Source organism: Chroicocephalus ridibundus, chromosome 11 (assembly GCF_963924245.1).
Source record: "Chroicocephalus ridibundus chromosome 11, bChrRid1.1, whole genome shotgun sequence".
NCBI classification, from domain to species: Eukaryota; Metazoa; Chordata; class Aves; order Charadriiformes; family Laridae; genus Chroicocephalus; species Chroicocephalus ridibundus.
This window is the reverse complement of record NC_086294.1, coordinates 170,079-185,349: the sequence shown is the minus strand read 5'-3', so window position 1 is coordinate 185,349 and position 15,271 is coordinate 170,079.

Below are 15,271 nucleotides of genomic sequence, written 5' to 3'. Positions count from 1 at the left end.
CGTAGCCCCACGGACCTGGGGGCTGCAGGCTTTCCTGCTGCCTTCAGCCTCAAAACCACCCTTTCCCACTTGGCGCCGCGCCAGGCACAAAAATGGCCATAGGTCTGGAGATTGGTCCCACGCCCAAAGAGCCAGCAGGTAAAACTATGCCTTGTTCTAAAGCTCTTTGGGAACCGCTTGCGTAGCCCCACACACCTGGGGGCTGCAGGCTTTCCTGCTGCCTTCAGCCTCAAAACCACCCTTTCCCACTTGGCGCCGCGCCAGGCACAAAAATGGCCATATGTCTGGAGATTAGTCCCCCGCCCAAAGAGCCAGCAGGAAAAACTATGCCTTGTTCTAAACCTCTTTGGGAACCGCTTGCGTAGCCCCACACATCTGGGGGCTGCAGGCTTTCCTGGAGCCTTCAGCCTCAAAACCACCCTTTCCCACTTGGCGCCGCACAAGGCACAAAAATGGCCATATGTCTGGAGATTGGTCCCAAGCCCAAAGAGCCAGCAGAGAAAACTATGCCTTGTTCTAAACCTCTTTGGGAACCGCTTGCGTAGCCCCACACATCTGGGGGCTGCAGGCTTTCATGCTGCCTTCAGCCTCAAAACCACGCTTTCCCACTTGGCGTGGCGCCAGCCTCTAAAATCTACATATGTCTGGAGACTGCTCCCACACCCAAAAGCCAGCAGGGAAAAATATGCCTTGTTCTAAAGCTCTTTGGGAACCGCTTGCGTAGCCCCACACACCTGGGGGCTGCAGGCTTTCCTGCTGCCTTCAGCCTCAAAACCACCCTTCCCACTTGGCGCCGCGCCAGGCACAAAAATGGCCATATGTCTGGAGATTGTTCCCACGCCCAAAGAGCCAGCAGGGAAAACTATGCCTTGTTCTAAAGCTCTTTGGGAACCGCTTGCGTAGCCCCACGGACCAGGGGGCTGCAGGCTTTCCTGCTGCCTTCAGCATCAAAACCACCCTTTCCAACTTGGCGCCGCGCCAGGCACAAAAATGGCCATATGTCTGGAGACTGGTTCCACGCCCAAAGAGTCAGCAGGGAAAACTATGCCTTGTTCTAAAGCTCTTTGGGAACCGCTTGCGTAGCCCCACACACCTGGGGGCTGCAGGCTTTCCTGCTGCCTTCAGCCTCAAAACCACCCTTCCCACTTGGCACCACGCCAGGCACAAAAATGGCCATATGTCTGGAGACTGGTCCCCCGCCTAAAGAGCCAGCAGGGAAAACTATGCCTTCTTCTAAAGCTCTTTGGGAACCGCTTGCGTAGCCCCACACACCTGGGGGCTGCAGTCTTTCCTGGCGCCTTCAGCCTCAAAACCACCCTTTCCCACTTGGCGCCGCACAAGGCACAAAAATGGCCATATGTCTGGAGATTGGTCCCAAGCCCAAAGAGCCAGCAGAGAAAACTATGCCTTGTTCTAAACCTCTTTGGGAACCGCTTGCGTAGCCCCACACATCTGGGGGCTGCAGGCTTTCATGCTGCCTTCAGCCTCAAAACCACGCTTTCCCACTTGGCGTGGCGCCAGCCTCTAAAATCTACATATGTCTGGAGACTGCTCCCACACCCAAAAGCCAGCAGGGAAAACTATGCCTTGTTCTAAAGCTCTTTGGGAACCGCTTGCGTAGCCCCACACACCTGGGGGCTGCAGGCTTTCCTGCTGCCTTCAGCATCAAAACCACCCTTTCCCACTTGGCGCCGCGCCAGGCAGAAAAATGGCCATATGTCTGGAGACTGGTTCCACGCCCAAAGAGTCAGCAAGGAAAACTATGCCTTGTTCTAAAGCTCTTTGGGAACCGCTTGCGTAGCCCCACGGACCTGGAGGCTGCAGGCTTTCCTGGCGCCTTCAGCCTCAAAACCACCCTTTCCCACTTGGCGCCACGCCAGGCACAAAAATGGCCATATGTCTGGAGACTGGTCCCACGCCCAAAGAGCCAGCAGGGAAAACTATGCCTTCTTCTTTATCCTCTTTGGGAACCGCTTGCGTAGCCCCACACACCTGGGGGCTGCAGGCTTTCCTGCTGCCTTCAGTCTCAAAACCACCCTTCCCACTTGGCGCCGCGCCAGGCACAGAAATGGCCATATGTCTGGAGACTGGTCCAACGCCCAAAGAGCCAGCAGGGAAAACTATGCCTTCTTCTAAAGCTCTTTGGGTACCGCTTGCGTAACCCCACGGACCTGGGTTCTGCAGGCTTTCCTGCTGCCTTCAGCCTCAAAACCACCCTTTCCCACTTGGCGTGGCGCCAGCCTCCAAAATCTACATATGTCTGGAGACTGGTCCCACACCCAAAAGGCAGCAGGGAAAACTATGCCTTGTTCTAAAGCTCTTTGGGAACCGCTTGTGTAGCCCCACACACCAGGGGGGCTGCTCTGTCTGGAGACTGGTCCCACGCCCAAAGAGCCAGCAGGGAAAACTATGCCTTGTTCTAAAGCTCTTTGGGAACCGCTTGCGTAGCCCCACACACCTGGGGGCTGCAGGCTTTCCTGCTGCCTTCAGCCTCAAAACCACCCTTTCCCACTTGGCGCCGCGCCAGGCACAAAAATGGCCATATGTCTGGAGATTAGTCCCCCGCCCAAAGAGCCAGCAGGGAAAACTATGCCTTGTTCTAAACCTCTTTGGGAACCGCTTGCGTAGCCCCACACATCTGGGGGCTGCAGGCTTTCATGCTGCCTTCAGCCTCAAAACCACGCTTTCCCACTTGGCGTGGCGCCAGCCTCTAAAATCTACATATGTCTGGAGACTGCTCCCACACCCAAAAGCCAGCAGGGAAAACTATGCCTTGTTCTAAAGCTCTTTGGGAACCGCTTGCGTAGCCCCACACACCTGGAGGCTGCAGGCTTTCCTGCTGCCTTCAGCCTCAAAACCACCCTTCCCACTTGGCGCCGCGCCAGGCACAAAAATGGCCATATGTCTGGAGATTGTTCCCACGCCCAAAGAGCCAGCAGGGAAAACTATGCCTTGTTCTAAAGCTCTTTGGGAACCGCTTGCGTAGCCCCACACACCTGGGGGCTGCAGGCTTTCCTGCTGCCTTCAGCATCAAAACCACCCTTTCCCACTTGGCGCCGCGCCAGGCACAAAAATGGCCATATGTCTGGAGACTGGTTCCACGCCCAAAGAGTCAGCAGGGAAAACTATGCCTTGTTCTAAAGCTCTTTGGGAACCGCTTGCGTAGCCCCACGGACCTGGGGGCTGCAGGCTTTCCTGCTGCCTTCAGCCTCAAAACCACCCTTCCCACTTGGCACCACGCCAGGCACAAAAATGGCCATATGTCTGGAGACTGGTCCCCCGCCGAAAGAGCCAGCAGGGAAAACTCTGCCTTCTTCTAAAGCTCTTTGGGAACCGCTTGCGTAGCCCCACACAACTGGGGGCTGCAGTCTTTCCTGGCGCCTTCAGCCTCAAAACCACGCTTTCCCACTTGGCGCCGCACAAGGCACAAAAATGGCCATATGTCTGGAGATTGGTCCCAAGCCCAAAGAGCCAGCAGAGAAAACTATGCCTTGTTCTAAACCTCTTTGGGAACCGCTTGCGTAGCCCCACACATCTGGGGGCTGCAGGCTTTCATGCTGCCTTCAGCCTCAAAACCACGCTTTCCCACTTGGCGTGGCGCCAGCCTCTAAAATCTACATATGTCTGGAGACTGCTCCCACACCCAAAAGCCAGCAGGGAAAACTATGCCTTGTTCTAAAGCTCTTTGGGAACCGCTTGCGTAGCCCCACACACCTGGAGGCTGCAGGCTTTCCTGCTGCCTTCAGCCTCAAAACCACCCTTCCCACTTGGCGCCACGCCAGGCACAAAAATGGCCATATGTCTGGAGATTGGTCCCACGCCCAAAGAGCCAGCAGGGAAAACTATGCCTTGTTCTAAAGCTCTTTGGGAACCGCTTGCGTAGCCCCGCACACCTGGGGGCTGCAGTCTTTCCTGCTGCCTTCAGCCTCAAAACCACCCTTTCCCACTTGGCGCCGCGCCAGGCACAAAAATGGCCATATGTCTGGAGATTGTTCACACGCCCAAAGAGCCAGCAGGGAAAACTATGCCTTGTTCTAAAGCTCTTTGGGAACCGCTTGCGTAGCCCCACACACCTGGGGGCTGCAGGCTTTCCTGCTGCCTTCAGCCTCTAAACCACTCTTTCCCACTTGGCGCCGCGCCAGGCACAAAAATGGCCATATGTCTGGAGATTGGTCCCACGGCCAAAGAGCCAGCAGGGAAAACTACGCCTTCTTCTAAAGCTCTTTGGGAACCGCTTGCGTAGCCCCACGGACCTGGGGGCTGCAGGCTTTCCTGCTGCCTTCAGCCTCAAAACCACCCTTTCCCACTTGGCGCCGCGCCAGGAACAAAAATGGCCATAGGTCTGGAGATTGGTCGCACGCCCAAAGAGCCAGCAGGGAAAATTATGCCTTGTTCTAAAGCTCTTTGGGAACCGCTTGCATAGCCCCACACACCTGGGGGCTGCAGGCTTTCCTGCTGCCTTCAGCCTCAAAACCACCCTTCCCACTTGGTGCCGCGCCAGGCACAAAAATGGCCCTATGTCTGGAGACTGGTCCCACGCCCAAAGAGGCAGCAGGGAAAACTATGCCTTGTTCTAAAGCTCTTTGGGAACCGCTTGCGTAGCCCACACACCTGGGGGCTGCACTCTTTCCTGCTGCCTTCAGCCTCAAAACCACCCTTTCCTACTTGTATCCACGCCAGGCACAAAAATGGCCATATGTCTGGAGACTGGTCCCATGCCCAAAGAGCCAGCAGGGAAAACTATGCCTTGTTCTAAAGCTCTTTGGGAACCGCTTGCGTAGCCCCACAGACCTCGGGGCTGCAGTCTTTCCTGGCGCCTTCAGCCTCAAAACCACCCTTTCCCACTTGGCGCCGCAGAAGTCACAAAAATGGCCTTATATCTGGAGATTGGTCCCACGCCCAAAGTGCCAGCAGGGAAAACTATGCCTTGTTCTAAAGCTCTTTGGGAACCGCTTGCATAGTCCCACAGACCTGGGGGCTGCAGGCTTTCCTGCTGCCTTCAGCCTCAAAACCACCCTTCCCACTTGGCGCCACGCCAGGAACAAAAATGGCAATATGTCTGGAGACTGGTCCCACGCCCAAAGAGCCAGAAGGGAAAACTATGCCTTGTTCTAAAGCTCTTTGGGAACCGCTTGCGTAGCCCCACACACCTGGGGGCTGCAGGCTTTCCTGCTGCCTTCAGCCTGAAAACCACCCTTTCCCACTTGGCGTGGCGCCAGCCTCCAAAATCTACATATGTCTGGAGACTGGTCCCACACCCAAAAGGCAGCAGGGAAAACTATGCCTTGTTCTAAAGCTCTTTGGGAACCGCTTGTGTAGCCCCACACACCAGGGGGGCTGCTCTGTCTGGAGACTGGTGCCACGCCCAAAGAGCCAGCAGGGAAAACTATGCCTTCTTCTAAAGCTCTTTGGGAACCGCTTGCGTAGCCCCACACACCTGGGGGCTGCAGGCTTTCCAGCTGCCTTCAGCCTCAAAACCACCCTTCCCACTTGGCGCCGCGCCAGGCACATAAATGGCCATATGGCTGGAGATTGGTCCAATGCCCAAAGAGCCAGCAGGGAAAACTATGCCTTGTTCTAAACCTCTTTGGGAACCGCTTGCGTAGCCCCACACACCTGGGGGCTGCAGGCTTTCCTGCTGCCTTCAGCCTCAAAACCACCCTTTCCCACTTGGCGTGGCGCCAGCCTCCAAAATCTACATATGTCTGGAGACTGCTCCCACACCCAAAAGCCAGCAGGGAAAACTATGCCTTGTTCTAAAGCTCTTTGGGAACCGCTTGCGTAGCCCCACAGACCTGGGGTCTGCATGCTTTCCTGCTGCCTTCAGACTCAAAACCACCCTTCCCACTTGGCGCCGCGCCAGGCACAAAAATGGCCATATGTCTGGAGACTGGTCACACGCCCAAAGAGCCAGCAGGGAAAACTATGCCTTCTTCTAAAGCTCTTTGGGAACCGCTTGCGTAGCCGCACACCCCTGGGGGCTGCAGGCTTTCCTGCTACCTTCAGCCTCAAAACCACCCTTTCCCACTTGGCGTGGCGCCAGCCTCCAAAATCTGCATATGTCTGGAGACTGCTCCCACACCCAAAAGCCAGCAGGGAAAACTATGCCTTGTTCTAAAGCTCTTTGGGAACCGCTTGTGTAGCACCACACACCAGGGGGGCTGCTCTGTCTGGAGACTGGTCCCACGCCCAAAGAGCCAGCAGGGAAAACTATGCCTTCTTCTAAAGCTCTTTGGGAACCGCTTGCGTAGCCCCACACACCTGGGGGCTGCAGGCTTTCCTGCTGCCTTCAGCCTCAAAACCACCCTTCCCACTTGGTGCCGCGCCAGGCACAGAAATGGCCATATGGTTGGAGATTGGTCCAATGCCCAAAGAGCCAGCAGGGAAAACTATGCCTTGTTCTAAACCTCTTTGGGAACCGCTTGCGTAGCCCCACGGACCTGGGGGCTGCAGGCTTTCCTGCTGCCTTCAGCCTCAAAACCACCCTTTCCCACTTGGCGTGGCGCCAGCCTCCAAAATCTACATATGTCTGGAGACTGCTCCCACACCCAAAAGCCAGCAGGGAAAACTATGCCTTGTTCTAAAGCTCTTTGGGAACCGCTTGCGTAGCCCCACAGACCTCGGGGCTGCAGTCTTTCCTGGCGCCTTCAGCCTCAAAACCACCCTTTCCCACTTGGCGCCGCAGAAGGCACAAAAATGGCCTTATGTCTGGAGATTGGTCCCACGCCCAAAGTGCCAGCAGGGAAAACTATGCCTTGTTCTAAAGCTCTTTGGGAACCGCTTGCATAGTCCCACAGACCTGGGGGCTGCAGGCTTTCCTGCTGCCTTCAGCCTCAAGACCACCCTTCCCACTTGGCGCCACGCCAGGAACAAAAATGGCAATATGTCTGGAGACTGGTCCCACGCCCAAAGAGCTAGAAGGGAAAACTATGCCTTCTTCTAAAGCTCTTTGGGAACCGCTTGCGTAGCCCCACACACCTGGGGGCTGCAGGCTTTCCTGCTGCCTTCAGCCTGAAAACCACCCTATCCCACTTGGCGTGGCGCCAGCCTCCAAAATCTACATATGTCTGGAGACTGGTCCCACACGCAAAAGGCAGCAGGGAAAACTATGCCTTGTTCTAAAGCTCTTTGGGAACCGCTTGCGTAGCCCCACACACCTGGAGGCTGCAGGCTTTCCTGCTGCCTTCAGCCTCAAAACCACCCTTTCCCACTTGGCGCCTCGCCCGGCACAAAAATGGCCATATGTCTGGAGATTGTTCCCACGCCCAAAGAGCCAGTAGGGAAAACTATGCCTTGTTCTAAAGCTCTTTGGGAACCGCTTGCGTAGCCCCACACACCTGGGGGCTGCAGGCTTTCCTGCTGCCTTCAGGCTCAAAACCACCCTTTCCCACTTGGCGCCGCGCCAGGCACAAAAATGGCCATATGTCTGTAGACTGGTCCCACGCCCAAAGAGCCAGCAGGGAAAACTATGCCTTGTTCTAAAGCTCTTTGGGAACCGCTTGCGTAGCCCCACAGACCTGGGGGCTGCAGGCTTTCCTGCTGCCTTCAGCCTCAAAACCACCCTTTCCTACTTGGCGCCGCGCCAGGCAGAAAAATGGCCATATGTCCTGAGACTGGTCCCACGCCCAAAGAGCCAGCAGGGAAAACTATCCCTTGTTCTAAAGCTCTTTGGGAACCGCTTGCATAGTCTCACAGACCTGGGGGCTGCAGGCTTTCCTGCTGCCTTCAGCCTCAAAACCACCCTTCCCACTTGGCGCCACGCCAGGCACAGAAATGGCCATATGTCTGGAGTCTGGTCACACGCCCAAAGAGCCAGCAGGGAAAACTATGCCTTCTTCTAAAGCTCTTTGGGAACCGCTTGCCTAGCACCACACACCTGGGGGCTGCAGGCTTTCCTGCTGCCTTCAGCCTCAAAACCACCCTTTCCCACTTGGCGTGGCGCCAGCCTCCAAAATCTACATATGTCTGGAGACTGCTCCCACACCCAAAAGGCAGCAGGGAAAACTATGCCTTGTTCTAAAGCTCTTTGGGAACCGCTTGCGTAGCCCCACAGACCTGGGGGCTGCATGCTTTCCTGCTGCCTTCAGACTCAAAACCACCCTTCCCACTTGGCGCCGCGCCAGGCACAAAAATGGCCATATGTCTGGAGACTGGTTCCACGCCCAAAGAGTCAGCAGGGAAAAGTATGCCTTGTTCTAAAGCTCTTTGGGAACCGCCTGCGTAGCCCCACGGACCTGGGGGCTGCAGGCTTTCCTGCTGCCTTCAGCCTCAAAACCACCCTTTCCCACTTGGCGCCGCGCCAGGCACAAAGATGGCCATAGGTCTGGAGATTGGTCCCACGCCCAAAGAGCCAGCAGGGAAAACTATGCCTTGTTCTAAAGCTCTTTGGGAACCGCTTGTGTAGCCCCACACACCAGGGGGGCTGCTCTGTCTGGAGAGTGGTCCCACACCAAAGAGCCAGCAGGGAAAACTATGCCTTCTTCTAAAGCTCTTTGGGAACCGCTTGCGTAGCCCCACACACCTGGGGGCTGCAGGCTTTCCTGCTGCCTTCAGCCTCAAATCCACCCTTTCCCACTTGGCGTGGCGCCAGCCTCCAAAATCTACATATGTCTGGAGACTGCTCCCACACCCAAAAGGCAACAGGGAAAACTCCGCCTTGTTCTAAAGCTCTTTGGGAACCGCTTGTGTAGTCCCACACACCAGGGGGGCTGCTCTGTCTGGAGAGTGGTCCCACACCAAAGAGCCAGCAGGGAAAACTATGCCTTCTTCTAAAGCTCTTTGGGAACCGCTTGCGTAGCCCCACACACCTGGGGGCTGCAGGCTTTCCTGCTGCCTTCAGACTCAAAACCACCATTCCCACTTGGCGCCGCGCCAGGCACAAAAATGGCCATATGTCTGGAGATTGGTCCCATGCCCAAAGAGCCAGCAGGGAAAACTATGCCTTCTTCTAAAGCTCTTTGGGAACCGCTTGTGTAGTCCCACACACCAGGGGGGGCTGCTCTGTCTGGAGACTGGTCCCACGCCCAAAGAGCCAGCAGGGAAAACTATGCCTTCTTCTAAAGCTCTTTGGGAACCGCTTGCGTAGCCCCACACACTTGGGGGCTGCAGGCTTTCCTGCTGCCTTCAGCCTCAAAACCACCCTTCCCACTTGGCGCCGCGCCACGCACAGAAATGGCCATATGGCTGGAGATTGGTCCAATGCCCAAAGAGCCAGCAGGGAAAACTATGCCTTGTTCTAAACCTCTTTGGGAACCGCTTGCGTAGCCCCACACACCTGGGGGCTGCAGGCTTTCCTGCTGCCTTCAGCCTCAAAACCACCCTTTCCCACTTGGCGTGGCGCCAGCCTCCAAAATCTACATATGTCTGGAGACTGCTCCCACACCCAAAAGCCAGCAGGGAAAAGTATGCCTTGTTCTAAAGCTCTTTGGGAACCGCTTGCGTACCCCACGGTCCTGGGGGCTGCAGGCTTTCCTGCTGCCTTCAGCCTCAAAACCACCCTTCCCACTTGGCGCCACGCCAGGCACAAAAATGGCCATATGTCTGGAGATTGTTCCCACGCACAAAGAGCCATCAGGGAAAACTATGCCTTGTTCTAAAGCTCTTTGGGAACCGCTTGCGTAGCCCCACACACCTGGGGGCTGCAGGCCTTCCTGCTGCCTTCAGCCTCAAAACCACCCTTTCCCACTTGGCGTGGCGCCACCTTCCAAAATCTACATATGTCAGGAGACTGCTCCCACACCCAAAGATCCAGCAGGGAAAACTATGCCTTGTTCTAAAGCTCTTTGGGTACCGCTTGTGTAGCCCACACACCAGGGCGGCTGCTCTGTCTGGAGACTGGTCCCACGCCCAAAGAGCCAGCAGGGAAAATTATGCCTTCTTCTAAAGCTCTTTGGGAACAGCTTGTGTAGCCCCACACACTTGGGGGCTGCAGGCTTTCCTGCTGCCTTCAGCCTCAAATCCACCCTTTCCCACTTGGCGCCGCGCCAGGCACAAAAATGGCCATATGTCTGGAGATTGGTCCCACGCCCAAACAGCCAGCAGGGAAAACTATGCCTTGTTCTAAACCTCTTTGGGAACCGCTTGCGTAGCCCCAGACACCTGGGGGCTCCAGGCCTTCCTGCTGCCTTCAGCGTCAAAACCACCCTTTCCCACTTGGCGCCGCGCAAGCCTCCAAAATCTACATATGTCTGGAGACTGGTCCCACACCCAAAAGCCAGCAGGGAAAACTATGCCTTGTTCTAAAGCTCTTTGGGAACCGATTGCGTAGCCCTACGGACCTGGGGGCTGCAGGCTTTCCTGCTGCCTTCAGCCTCAAAACCACCCTTTCCCACTTGGCGCCGCGCCAGGCACAAAAATGGCCATATGTCTGGAGACTGGTGCCACGCCCAAAGAGCCAGCAGGGAAAACTATGCCTTGTTCTAAAGCTCTTTGGGAACCGCTTGCGTAGCCCCACACACCTGGGGGCTGCAGGCTTTCCTGCTGCCTTCAGCCTCAAAACCACCCTTTCCCACTTGACGCTGCGCCAGGCACAAAAATGGCCAAATGTCTGGAGATTGGTCCCACGCCCAAAAAGCCAGCAGGGAAAATTATGCTTTGTTCTAAAGATCTTTGGGAACCGCTTGCGTAGCCCCACACACCTGGGGGCTGCAGGCCTTCCTGCTGCCTTCAGCCTCAAAACCACCCTTCCCACTTGGCTCCGTGCCAGGCACAAAAATAGCCATATGTCTGGAGATTGGTCCGCCGCCCAAAGAGCGAGCAAGGAAAACTCTGCCTTGTTCTAAAGCTCTTTGGGAACCGCTTGCGTAGCCCCACACACCTGGGGGCTGCAGGCTTTCCTGCTGCCTTCAGCCTCAAAACCACCCTTCCCACTTGGCGCGGCGCCAGGCAGAAAAATGGCCATATGTCTAAAGATTGGTGCCACGCCCAAAGAGCAAGCAGGGAAAACTATGCCTTCTTCTAAAGCTCTTTGGAAACCGCTTGCGTAGCCACACACACCTGGGGGCTGCAGGCTTTCCTGCTGCCTTCAGCCTCAAAACCCCGTTTCCCACTTGGCGCCGCGCCAGGCACAAAAGTGGCCATATGTCTGGAGATTGGTGCCACGCCCAAAGAGCCAGCAGGGCAAACTATGCCTTGTTCTAAAACTCTTTGGGAACCGCTTGCGTAGCCCCACATACCTGGGGGCTGCAGGCCTTCCTGCTGCCTTCAGCCTCAAAACCACCCTTTCCCACTTGGCGTGGCGCCAGCCTCCAAAATCTACATATGTCAGGAGACTGCTCCCACACCCAAAGAGCCAGCAGGGAAAATTATGCCTTGTTCTAAAGCTCTTTGGGTACCGCTTGTGTAGCCCACACACCAGGGCGGCTGCTGTGTCTGGAGACTGGTCCCACGCCCAAAGAGCCAGTAGGGAAAATTATGCCTTGTTCTAAAGCTCTTTGGGAACCGCTTGCATAGCCCCACACACCTGGGGGCTGCAGGGTTTTCTGCTGCCTTCAGCCTCAAAACCACCCTTCCCACTTGGTGCCGCGCCAGGCACAAAAATGGCCATATGTCTGGAGACTGGTCCCATGCCCAAAGAGCCAGCAGGGAAAACTATGCCTTGTTCTAAACCTCTTTGGGAACCGCTTGCGTAGCCCCACACACCTGGGGGCTGCAGTCTTTCCTGGCGCCTTCAGCCTAAAAACCACCCTTTCCCACTTGGCGCCACGCCAGGCACAAAAATGGCCATATGTCTGGAGACTGGTCCCACGCCCAAAGAGCCAGCAGGGAAAACTATGCCTTCTTCTAAAGCTCTTTGGGAATCGATTGCGTAGGCCCACGCACCTGGGGGCTGCAGGCTTTCCTGCTGCCTTCAGCCTCAAAACCACCCTTCCCACTTGGCGCCACGCCAGGAACAAAAATGGCCATAGGTCTGGAGATTGGTCCCACGCCCAAAGAGCGAGCAGGGAAAACTATGCCTTGTTCTAAAGCTCTTTGGGAACCGCTTGCGTAGCCCCACACACCTGGGGGCTGCAGGCTTTCCTGCTGCCTTCAGCCTCAAAACCATCCTTCCCACTTGGCGCCGCGCCAGGCACAAAAATGGCCATATGTCTGGAGACTGGTGCCACGCCCAAAGAGCCAGCAGGGAAAACTATGCCTTGTTCTAAAGCTCTTTGGGAACCGCTTGCGTAGCCCCACGGACCTGGGGGCTGCAGGCTTACCTGCTGCCTTCTGCCTCAAAACCACCCTTCCCACTTGGCGCCGCGCCAGGCACAAAGATGGCCATAGGTCTGGAGATTGGTGCCACGCCCAAAGAGCCAGCAGGGAAAACTATGCCTTGTTCTATAGCTCTTTGGGAACCGCTTGCGTAGCCCCACATACCTGGGGGCTGCAGGCTTTCCTGCTGCCTTCAGCCTCAAAAACACCCTTTCCCTCTTGTTGTGGCGCCATCCTCCAAAATCTACATATGTCTGGAGAGTGGTCCCACACCCAAAAGGCAGCAGGGAAAACTCTGCCTTGTTCTAAAGCTCTTTGGGAACTGCTTGCGTAGCCCACAAACCAGGGGGGCTGCTCTGTCTGGAGACTGGTAACACGCCAAAGAGCCAGCAGGGAAAACTATGCCTTGTTCTAAACCTCTTTGGGAACCGCTTGCGTAGCCCCACACACCTGGGGGCTGCAGGCTTTCCTGCTGCCTTCAGCCTCAAAACCACCCTTTCCCACTTGGCGCCTCGCCAGGCACAAAAATAGCCATAGGTCTGGAGACTGGTTCCATGCCCAAAGAGTCAGCAGGGAAAACTATGCCTTGTTCTAAAGCTCTTTGGGAACCGCTTGCGTAGCCCCACACAGCTGGGGGCTGCAGGCTTTCCTGCTGCCTTCAGCCTCAAAACTAGCCTTTCCCACTTGGATCCACGCCAGGCACAAAAATGGCCATATGGCTGGAGATTGGTCCAACGCCCAAAGAGCCAGCAGGGAAAACTATGCCTTCTTCTAAAGCTCTTTGGGAACCGCTTGTGTAGCCCCACACAGCTGGGGGCTGCAGGCTTTCCTGCTGCCTTCAGCCTCAAAACCACCCTTCCCACTTGGCGCCGCGCCAGGCACAAAAGTGGCCATATGTCTGGAGATTAGTCTTCCTCCCAAAGAGCCAGCAGGGAAAACTATGCCTTGTTCTAAAGCTCTTTGGGAACCGCTTGCGTAGCCCCACACACCTGGGGGCTGCAGGCTTTCCTGCTGCCTTCAGCCTGAAAACCACCCTTTCCCACTTGGCGCGACGCCAGGCACAAAAATGGCCATATGTCTGGAGACTGGTCCCACGCCCAAAGAGCCAGCAGGGAAAACTATGCCTTGTTCTAAAGCTCTTTGGGAACCACTTGCGTAGCCCCACACACCTGGGGGCTGCAGGCCTTCCTGGCGCCTTCAGCCTCAAAACCACCCTTCCCACTTGGCGCCGTGCCAGGCACAAAAATAGCCATATGTCTGGAGATTGGTCCGCCGCCCAAAGAGCGATTAGGGAAACTCTGCCTTGTTCTAAAGCTCTTTGGGAACCGCTTGCGTAGCCCCACGGACCTGGGGGCTGCAGGCCTTCCTGCTGCCTTCAGCCTCAATACCACCCTTTTCCACGTGGCGTGGCGCCAGCCTCCAAAATCTACGTATGTCTGTAGAGTGCTCCCACACCCAAAAGCCAGCAGGGAAAACTATGCCTTGTTCTAAAGCTCTTTGGGAACCGCTTGCGTAGCCCACACACCAGGGGGGCTGCTCTGTCTGGAGACTGGTCCCTCGCCCAAAGAGCCAGCAGGGAAAACTATGCCTTGTTCTAAAGCTCTTTGGTAACCGCTTGCGTAGACCCACACACCTGCGGGGTGCAGGCTTTCCTGCTGCCTTCAGCCTCAAAACCACCCTTCCCACTTGGCGCCACGCCAGGCACAAAAATGGCCATATGTCTGGAGATGGGACCCACACCCAAAGAGCCAGCAGGGAAAACTATGCCTTGTTCTAAAGCTCTTTGGGAAACGCTTGCGTAGCCCCACACACCTGGGCGCTGCAGGCTTTCCTGCTGCCTTCAGCCTCAAAACCACCCTTTCCCACTTGGCGCCGCGCCAGGCACAAAGATGGCCATAGGTCTGCAGATTGGTGCCACGCCCAAAGAGCCAGCAGGGAAAACTATGCCTTGTTCTAAAGCTCTATGGGAACCGCTTGCGTAGCCCCACACACCTGCGGGGTGCAGGCCTTCCTGCTGCCTTCAGCCTCAAAACCACCCTTTCCCACTTGGATCCACGCCAGGCACAAAAGTGGCCACATGTCTGGAGATTGGTCCCATGCGCAAAGAGCCAGCAGGGAAAATTATGCCTTCTTCTAAAGCTCTTTGGGAACCGCTTGCGTAGCCCCACACACCTGGGGGCTGCAGGCTTTCCTGGCACCTTCAGCCTCAAAACCACCCTTTCCCACTTGGCGCCGCACAAGGCACAAAAATGGCCATATGTCTGGAGATTGGTCCCCCGCCCAAAGAGCCAGCAGGGAAAACTATGCCTTGTTCTAAAGCTCTTTGGGAACCGCTTGCGTAGCCCTACGCACCAGGGGGGCTGCTCTGTCTGGAGACTGGTCCCACGCACCTGGGGGCTGCAGGCTTTCCTGCTGCCTTCAGCCTCAAAACCACCCTTTCCCACTTGGCGCCACGCCAGGCACAAAAATGGCCATATGTCTGGAGACTGGTCCCACGCCCAAAGAGCCAGCAGGGAAAACTATGCCTTCTTCTAAACCTCTTTCGGAACCGCTTGCGTAGCCCCACAGACCTGGGGGCTGCAGTCTTTCCTGCTGCCTTCAGCCTCAAAACCAGCCTTTCCAACTTGGCGCAGCACAAGGCACTAAAATGGCCATATGTCTGGAGATTGGTCCCACGCCCAAAGAGCCAGCAGGGAAAACTATGCCTTGTTCTAAAGCTCTTTGGGAACCGCTTGCGTAGCCCCACACACCTGGGGGCTGCAGGCTTTCCTGCTGCCTTCAGCCTCAAAACCACCCTTTCCCACTTGGCGCCACGCCAGGCACAAAAATGGCCATATGTCTGGAGATGGGTCCCACGCCCAAAGAGCCAGCAGGGAAAACTATGCCTTCTTCTAAAGCTATTTGGGAAACGCTTGCGTAGCCCCACACACCTGGGGGCTGCAGGCTTTCCTGCTGCCTTCAGCCTCAAAACCACCCTTTCCCACTTGGCGCCGCGCCAGGCACAAAGATGGCCATAGGTCTGGAGATTGGTCCCTCGCCCAAAGAGCCAGCAGGGAAAACTATGCCTTCTTCTAAAGCT